Source organism: Hydra viridissima, unplaced genomic scaffold (assembly GCF_058129835.1).
Source record: "Hydra viridissima isolate aposymbiotic clone 2 unplaced genomic scaffold, HvirCarnegie_v1 scaffold_13, whole genome shotgun sequence".
NCBI classification, from domain to species: Eukaryota; Metazoa; Cnidaria; class Hydrozoa; order Anthoathecata; family Hydridae; genus Hydra; species Hydra viridissima.
In genome coordinates, this window is record NW_028324312.1 from 10,178,466 (window position 1) to 10,187,519 (window position 9,054).

General features: G+C 29.9%; 1 protein-coding gene across 1 annotated transcript in view; it reads left to right on the top strand.

Annotated features, from left to right (window-relative positions):
* Positions 1–4,165, top strand: part of LOC149880428 (uncharacterized) — a 34,615-nt gene extending 30,450 nt beyond the window's left edge. Inside the window, exon 5 of the mRNA XM_090071029.1 lies at positions 3,983–4,165. The gene's annotated coding sequence lies outside the window, so the exon portion shown is untranslated. The remainder of the gene's footprint in view (positions 1–3,982) is intronic.
* The last annotated feature ends 4,889 nt before the right edge of the window (positions 4,166–9,054 follow it).

The following is a 9,054-nucleotide window of genomic DNA, read 5'->3' on the forward strand; positions in this document are numbered from 1 at the left end:
TACAAAATCTCCCTCTAAAACTCATAACGCAATTTTAAACACATAGCACAGCTTTGTTTAGTATATTAGTTGTAGGGGAGACCGGGGTTAGTTGGCTACAGGGGTAAGTTGACACACTGTGTTTAACTTTGGAATTTTCCACCAGAAATTTCTAAAACTCACATGGAACCTTTCCACTTAACTAATTGATCTTTCAGTGTAGTATCAGGGCTATAAGTGCATGCGCATAGAAGTGATAGCGGTTTTTGTGTTTTTTTACGCTTTTTTTTTGTAACTTTTGTAACTATATTACTTTTTCGATTTTAAAAAGCAACATCATTAGCTAAAAGTAAATTCGAATAGACGTAAGTGTTCTATGGTTCACTCTAACCAGTCACATTTTGTGTTTCTCAATATTTCACGTTTTTGGGGATTTACAAGCCATTTTGTAAGCAAAAAGCTTTTGGGGTTAGTTGGCACCATGATTGCGGGGCTAGTTGTCAATGTGTGCCAACTTGCAACTTTTTGCATTAGCCGTAAATTCACTAAAGTTATATAACACTACAGATCTGCAGACATGAGAGATTACAAAGGAATAATAGATAGGCCTGTAAATTTTAAAAATGTTATAAAAAATGCTGTTGATACTATTTTTTACAACATTTTTAGAATTTACAGGTCTTAGAAAAGTCTACTCGATCGGCTTACCACGTTAACTACCGCCTGCTATTTTTAAGCGAATGGATTTGGCAAAGTTTGTACAGCCGGCGTACAATCATACGTATTGCGTAGGCGCCGCATTATATGTCGGCGGACACTTGAATTTGAAGGTTTGAAACTAAATTGTACGCCGGCTGTTTGTTGCCGATGGAAAGTGTAATTTATGCAAACTATTCAGCATATATAAAAACTTGTGTATTTTTGATTCGGCGCTACAGTGATGAAGATATATGTAATACAAATGGAACTTTTATCAAATTTTAAACGTTCTTTATTCAAAAAAAACTACTACACATTTCAAATATCTAAAAAAATTCAAAAATGGTTAGGAAAACATACAATATATATTAGAGGCTTATCAGGACATGTATTACACTAAGTGGTAACACGTTTGGCCACTTTTGCTGCTTCTTTATATCCTAGTTTCTCCGTCAATTTTTTGTAGCAATAAGCAATAAAATAATAATAACCTTTTTTGAATTTTTCTATTTCTTTTGCATTTTTCTTTCTGTTTCTTTCATTCCATGCGGCTCTTTCACTTTTCTTTTTCTGGTTGTTGCATCTGGAATATTTAATAGTTATTCCACTAACTTCTCCCGATATTTGGTGATAGAAAGTTTGCAATTTGGGTAAATAGTTTTATACACGATTAATGCATTGACCACTGAATGTTCCCATCAATAATTCAACTGCAACTTTGTTGTACCAGAGATTTTCGCACAGGTGAAGAATATTTGATCAGAAAGATAGATTGCTACTTTTCATGCATTATAGTCATTAACACATTTTGACTTTTTGATATCCTCTGTTCCGTACTTACTTTATCCAATCTGTGATATGTAGACAACATCAACACTTCTCGTTTATGCTTTCATTTTGATACAACGAATCCAAATTCTTTTTTCTTTTCCTACTAAATCTCCTAATTTTAATTTCTTTGTAACAATATCCTTTGGTAAATTCTTTCTATTTTTTCTAAGGGTTCCCACAGAATTGTTTTTTTTAGAGTTTTTTTTTAAGTTTTTGGACAAGAGGAATACTTGTATAAAAACTGTCGTTAACAGCAATACTAAATACGAATAAATATATCTGCAATAATGATAAAAAAAATGAAATAAATGCAATAATTAAAAAATGAAACATGCAATAATAATAGTTAAAAAAAAAAAAAATGAAATAAATGCAATAATAATAATAAAAAATAGCAAGCATTGTTATCAAAAACAGATTAAAAATACAAAAAAAAGTCGAACAGATTGCACTTATTTTGACTTATGCAACGGTTGCCGGAAGAAACGTGATCTAAATAATTTTCACAGAGACTAAGAAAGATATTTGTGGAAAGAGATTCTCCATTCATTTTTGCCTTCATAAAAGGAAAAATAGTATGTGTATCCTCTTTGATCCCACATTTTAAAAAATTTTATGCCAAATTTGTGACGTTTTTCTTGTACATATTTTCTAAATCGTAATCGGCCACGAAATGGTATCATACTTTTGTCTACTGCAATTATTTTGCATGGCTGCATTACATCTTTGTATTTTAAATTGAAGTGGGAAATTAATGAAGCAATTTTGTAAAGATGATTATTTGCTGCCTCTGGGTCTTCATTATCAGCAAAATGCCAAAATCGCAAAAGAGATTGAAATCTGTTCCTTGACATTATTGAAGGTAGAACATTGTTTTTGTATACAGAACTTGTACCCCAGTTGGCTTCGATGTTTGGATAACGCATTAATCCCATAAAAAGTAATATTCTTAAAAAATGCTTCATTTCTGTCCCATCAACTGGTTTCCAACTTGCAAGTCTGCAAGTAGCTTTTTGCTTATATAATATATATATAATTTAAAAGTTGTATGTACCTTCTTAACACCTTTAACACGTATGAATAAAAATATTTTAATAGATCTAAAATTTGACTAGTACACTGTAACCATGCACGTGCATTTGTAAACAAACGAACGCATCTGTGAGTGGCACATACCATAGTAAAACGTGGAGCGGCGTATCAAAATATGTTGTTGTTGGCCGCCGATTGTACATACGGCAGTTAACGTGTTAAGGGCAATAAAAGTTAATATTAAATAACATTTTTGGATAAAAATCATCAAGAGTTTTCATAAAAATATGCGCTTGAGATAGATGCCTAATGTTTTTAAACTTTTCTCTTTTTATATAGTGTGCCAACTTACCCTGAGAGTATAGGCAACTTACCTCGGGCCGGGTTAAGTTGGCACATAATTTTTTCTTTTTTGATGGCCCTTTTTGGCCACCTGTTTTTTTTTTTTTGGTTTTTTTTTATGTTTGACACTTGAACATGCTTGCTAAATTCTTATTTTTTTGAACTGCAATTTAATATCCTCAAAAAAGTTCACCCAGAAATGTATAGAGCTCAAAAACTAAAACTGAAGCCAACTAACCCCGGTCTCCCCTACCTAAGTTGTATTTAGTTATAAAAATACAAGACGCTAAATGGTTTTTTTATACAAATCCATTGCATATATTTAATCAGCACAAATAAAAAAGAAAATCTTTTGAAAGCAAGGATATCTGGACAACCATCAACACTTAGAATGACAACTGGTTTAAAAAATGGACCTCTTTAATTAAAATCAAGCAACTTATTAAAATTCTGGTTGTGATTTAAGACAAAATTTCCTAAATCCCAATTGTAAAATGTTTTTACCAATTCGTACCGTTAAACAACACCCTCAGGTTTTATGATTGATCAAGTAGTGCAATATTCATCATCAGCTAAGATTCCACTCAAGATATCGTCGAGGTTACCCAAACTAGGGTAACCTCGACGATATCTTCAGTGGAATCTAAGCTGATGATGAATATTGCTGCGGTATGTTCTTAAAATATTTGATACTGTAATTAGTGAAAGGCACCCAGGGTTTACAGGGTTTAGATCAAAACCATTAAGAATTCTTTCAGACGAAAGTTACTTTGTTTCCAAAATTTTTTTATGTTTTTAATATTGTTTTAAATATTTAAATTTCTATTATTTATTAATTTAACAGAAAGTTCGGCATTTTTGCCAGAAGTTAAAAGATTAAATGTCTTCCTCAAAAATAGTTCTAAAACGTTTTATAAATATACAAATTTTATAAAATATATAAAATTTATTACAATTTTATTAAATATATAATATTTAAAATTTTTATAAATATATAAATTGCCTTAAATATACTTTAATGTAAATTTTTTTGTTCTTTGATACATTATAAAAAAAAAAAAAAAACGCACCGAAAAAGTTTATATTAAATTTATTTTAGGACAACAATGAGCTTCTGGACGAAGAAAACGAAGAAAAATTCAAAGAACAGTTTAAACTATATTTGGTGAAATTACTGATACAAAGAAACTTTCTTTGAAAGATAATCCATTACCTCTAAATATAAACTGCAATACTACTAACACTAATGCTACAACTAAAAATTGTAATCTTCGTTACAAAACTCTGGTTATGAAGATAACAATTTTTAGTTTCAGCGTTAATTAAATGGTTTACAACACCAAAAAAATGTAAAAACAACAACATTTTATGAATGATATCAGTGATTATGAACTGAATTGTAGGAAATGTAGGAATGATTTCTATAAACTTTTCTAGTAGTGTCATTGTCATTTGTCGTTTTCAATTGCGTATTTAACAAATAGAAAAAAAAAGACTACTTTATAAAAATTTTTACAAGAAATGTAACAAGATTTTACAAGAAATCTTACAAGCCTTTACAACAAGTGTTACAAGAAGTCTTACAAGAAACCTTACAGTTAAGGACCAAGAATAATAACAAAAGTAATTATTCTTGGTCCTTAATTGTAAACTCTTGTAACTGAAGTTATAATTGGGACAAAATTTTTATAATTATTTGTAGGTATAGGTATAAATCAACAGTTGACAATGAAAAAAAACTAATACGTCTGACAATTACATCATTGACTTCGGACAAGTTATCTTTTTGTTTATATTCTTGGTCCTTAATGTAATTAAGACCCTAAAAAGGACCAGGACCCTTAATTGTAAACTCTCGTAACTGAAGTTAAAAATTGGAACAATCTTTTTTTTTTTTCTTTCTTTGATCAGAAATAAAGATTAGCTATTGAAAGAACGCGCATTTAAAAATTTTACTGTTTTTAATTCAGGTAGTCCTTTTTTTTTAATTTGAAAATATTTCTTAAAATATAAACTTTTTAAGTTTGTAAACTTAAGTTAATAAATATTTGACTCCCTTCCTCTCTCCTTCCCTCTCTCCCTCCCTCTCTCCCTTCCTTTCTCCATCCCTTCTTCTCTCCCTCCTTCTCTCCCTGCAACTCACCCTCCCTCCTTCCATCTCATCCTTCACCTGAATGTAAAAGCAAAGTGATATTTAAAAGGTGGTTTTCATTTTTTGGTGGGAGCAATTGGTTTACACAATGGAAGGAAAGCAAGAGCAGCACAAACTCTAGGTAAGAAAGCACCTGTAACGGAAAAATTATTGTGACCAGAATAACTGATGAGGCTTTTCCTAACTTGCAGTCAAGTTCTAATTCAGACTTTTTTTCAATATCAAATTCTAAATTTTGTTCAAGTGGTTCAACGCTCCAGCCTACACTGGATCAGAATATCCTTGCCGACTGGGTTCAATATAAAAAAAAGTTGTTTTAAGATTTTGCACCAGAAAAAAAAGGAAAGTGTAAATTATTATACAGGATTTTAAGTTTTCTGATATTATTTTGTTTTAGTAAGTTATTACAAATGTTTTAAGTAGAAAAAACAAATCATAAATTATCAAAATTTATCTTACAAGACAAATATTATAAACGGAGGCAACATAAAACATAAATCAAATTTTAAATATAAAAAAATCATCGATGCAAGGGGAACATCATCTAAATAAGGTTCTAATATTTCAGATTAAATCTAACACAGTTTAAGTCTGTGGCTTGTAAAAGTAAAACCTTCTAGGGTAGTAAAATTCCCTCCCTCCTCCCTTCCCTCTCCACCTGCACTATTCTCCTCTCCCATCCCCCCCCCCCCGTCCTTTAAAATCCTTTAACACAATTTCAACATTTTTAACTCATCTGCAACATTTTCTTGTGTTAAGCAACATAAAATTTGATTTGAAATTAAATTTTTCAATAAATCAAAATTTACGAACACTTTCAATATCAGAGCGCGACAAATCGACGAACGTGCGAACGTCTGTTAAAAAAAAGACAGAAAAACGAACGTCACGTTCCTTTACTTTTCCTTACACAATCGTTGGCGTTCGCTTAAAATTTTTCAAAACGAACGCACTACTTCAGCAACTTTTTTTTGCAAATAATTAAGCGATTGATTGTTTTTTTTTTCATTATAAAAAACACGTAATTGCAATAAAAAACAATTAATTACGAAAATTTTAAACGCATTTTCAAAGACTTAAAAAGAAACCACGCTAAAAACTAATTTCTTCTTTTGAACGAAAAAAGTAATTATGTTTGAGCATGGTTTTTGCATACATTTACAAAAGCATTCAAAATTTTACTAAAACTGACAACATTTGCAATTACTTTAAAAAAAAACCATGCTAAACTTAATATTGCTTTCTACAATAGCGTGCTTTTTTTTTTCCTTTTTTCCTTTCGTGATTTCGCTGTGATTTCAATCAAGAGCCATTAAAATCTTTAACCACAATTTTTGATTGTCGAAACTGGCCAAAATCCTTTAAGGTGAGCTTCCACTCATCCGTTTTAGTTACGGGAAAGAGAAAGGGATGGGAAAATTAATCACGTGAGCATGCGCAGATTATAATTTAATTTTGAAAATTACTCACTGCGCATGCTCACGTCATTAATTTTCCCATCCCTTTCCCGTAGCTAAAACGGATGAGTGGAAAGTCACCTTTAAGGTTTGCTAGAGACAAAAAAATGGGGATTTAACGAAATAAAAAGTGTTTGCAACTTTTATGAGAATAATAATTTGATAAGCAGAGAAACTTCTAACTTATGTGTATTGCAGTGGCCTTTATTCAGGGAGAAAGTCTCTAAACTAAGGACAAATTCACTGTTGAGCATTTATAGAGATTTCTTGCTGGAAAATGGACCTGAATTGGCAAGTATAAATGTCTTGTTAGAGATATGCTAACTTTCAGCGCTTCAACGGCAAGTTGTGAACGCAGTTTTTCTTGTATGAACTTACAAAAAAGTATTTTGCGAACTTCATTAAATGACGACACCTTAGAAGATATTGTAAGCTTGATGGCCAGTTAATTGAGGATTTTTTGCCCCAAAAACATTTCAAAAATAGGATTGACGCAGCAGTTGGTATTAGACATTTGAATGGCCATAAATTAAAAAGTTCTAGCGATTCTTAAACCCATTTATATAAATATAAAAATTAATATATAAATATTAATGAGACGTCATTTTGCGATTTATTTCTTTAGTTCCGTTTATTTTAATTTCTTCACGTTTATACGTATATTTTATGAGTAAATAAATTTAAAGGAACTAAATTGAAAAAAAAAGGTTTTGTATCGTTGGATAACAGTTTACAATCATGGCATATTAAAAATCAATAATATGCGCGCACTTGCATGAAAAATTGTTTTGAAAATATGACAATTGATTAAACTCAATAAGCATCTTTGATATATCCAAAAACTTATTAACTAGAATAAAAATTTATTTGAATATTATAACCAACAACTTTGTTACTTGAACTGCAACCAGAGGAACTGATGGAAGAAGTTAAAGACGAAATTAAAAAATCTCCTAAAAAATCAACCATTAATCTTTTTAGATAAAAAAAAAAAAAAATTAAAAAAACTTTAACAGAAAAAAACTGAGAAAAGAGAAAACAAAAAAAAAAGGTGAATGGTTTTTTCAACTTTGTTTTTTTTTTTGCATTTATTTAATGTTAAAACAAAATCTTCAAAAAAGGTGTGATGACGAATTGTAGAGAATTTTTCAGCTCTGTTTAAAGATGCAAATATTATTTTAAAAGATTTAATTGTGCCTGAGTAAACGTTTAAATTCTCACCCCTGTAAAAAAAAAAAAAAAAACGATTTTATTAAAAAAAATCGACTTCAAGCTGTCAAAACTAAAATTAAATTTTTATAAAAGAAAAACTTTTTGAAGAAAATATTATGACAACCAAGATTCTCTTTTCAAAATTGAATTTTTTATTTCGGGAAAAAAGTTGTGAGCAAAAAAAGGCGAGGAAATGTTTGATTGGTCATGTTAGGGTGTTTGGGTGTTTATGGTTGTTTAGCTAGGTTGCCCACATCGTTGTGAGCATGGTTCGAGTATGCCTCGTGTATGGTTCGTGTATAATTCGTGTAACGGTTGGCTCTTCAACTTCTAACACTTCTGACCTACGTAAAGCTTAACAACAAAATCTCAACACAGTTACTAACAGTATAATATAACAATATAATAATAATTAAAATATAATAAACCCCTCGAAGTGTAAATAAAATGTTAATATATCTCAAATAATAAACTCAAGTATGTTTTTTTTTATATTTTCAAATACAGATATTATGCAATCAAACGTCACTCAAAAAGTATTCTCAAAACGCATGGCCAAAATGTCTACTTAAATAAGAAATGCTCTTGTTTTAAAAATTTCTTGTTTCTCCTTAAAAATATTTCTTTTACTTCTTTATCTTTAGCTCATCTTTCAAAATCTTTTTTCTTTTTTTCTCAAAACTCTCTTTTTAAAAATCTCCAAAAAGTTCTCCTAAAAATCCTCCAATCAATTCTCCTTGATATCCTGCCGAGAGTCCTGCTAGATTTTCTCAGCCGTTCTTATTCTGTGTCCGCAGATCTTTCTTAAATTAGGTGTTGTTCTAGCATAGACAATTGGCTTTGTCTTCAAGTTCGTTTAGTGTTTTTACTTTAGTCATAGTTCTCTAAAACAGGTATTACAAGTTATTTTTTGACAAACGTTTGTCTCTAGTTTGGACTTGTTTGTAAAAATCATAAAGTTGTTAGTCTTTTTTGTAGTTGCAATTGAGTTTGTGGTCTTGATATTGCAACAACAGTTTTAAACTTCAAAAATAAAATTTGTTAAGAGATTTTTTGCATGAAAAAACGCCGCGGACCTGCTTCAGACCATGAAACAACTGTAATTTAATTTACTTAAGAATAATTTTATTTTTGTAGATTTAATTTCCAGTTTCATTCTATTTTTAATTAATTTAGCTTGATCTTCTTAAGATCTAAGTTAATTTTTATTAAAATTTTACTTTTCCCCCAATTATAGGTATAATCCTACTAAAGCATCAATAATTTTAACTTTAGCAACTTTGTTTTTGTTATATAATCAATTACTATATTTGCATGGTAATTATATATTATTATTAATTATTACACAAT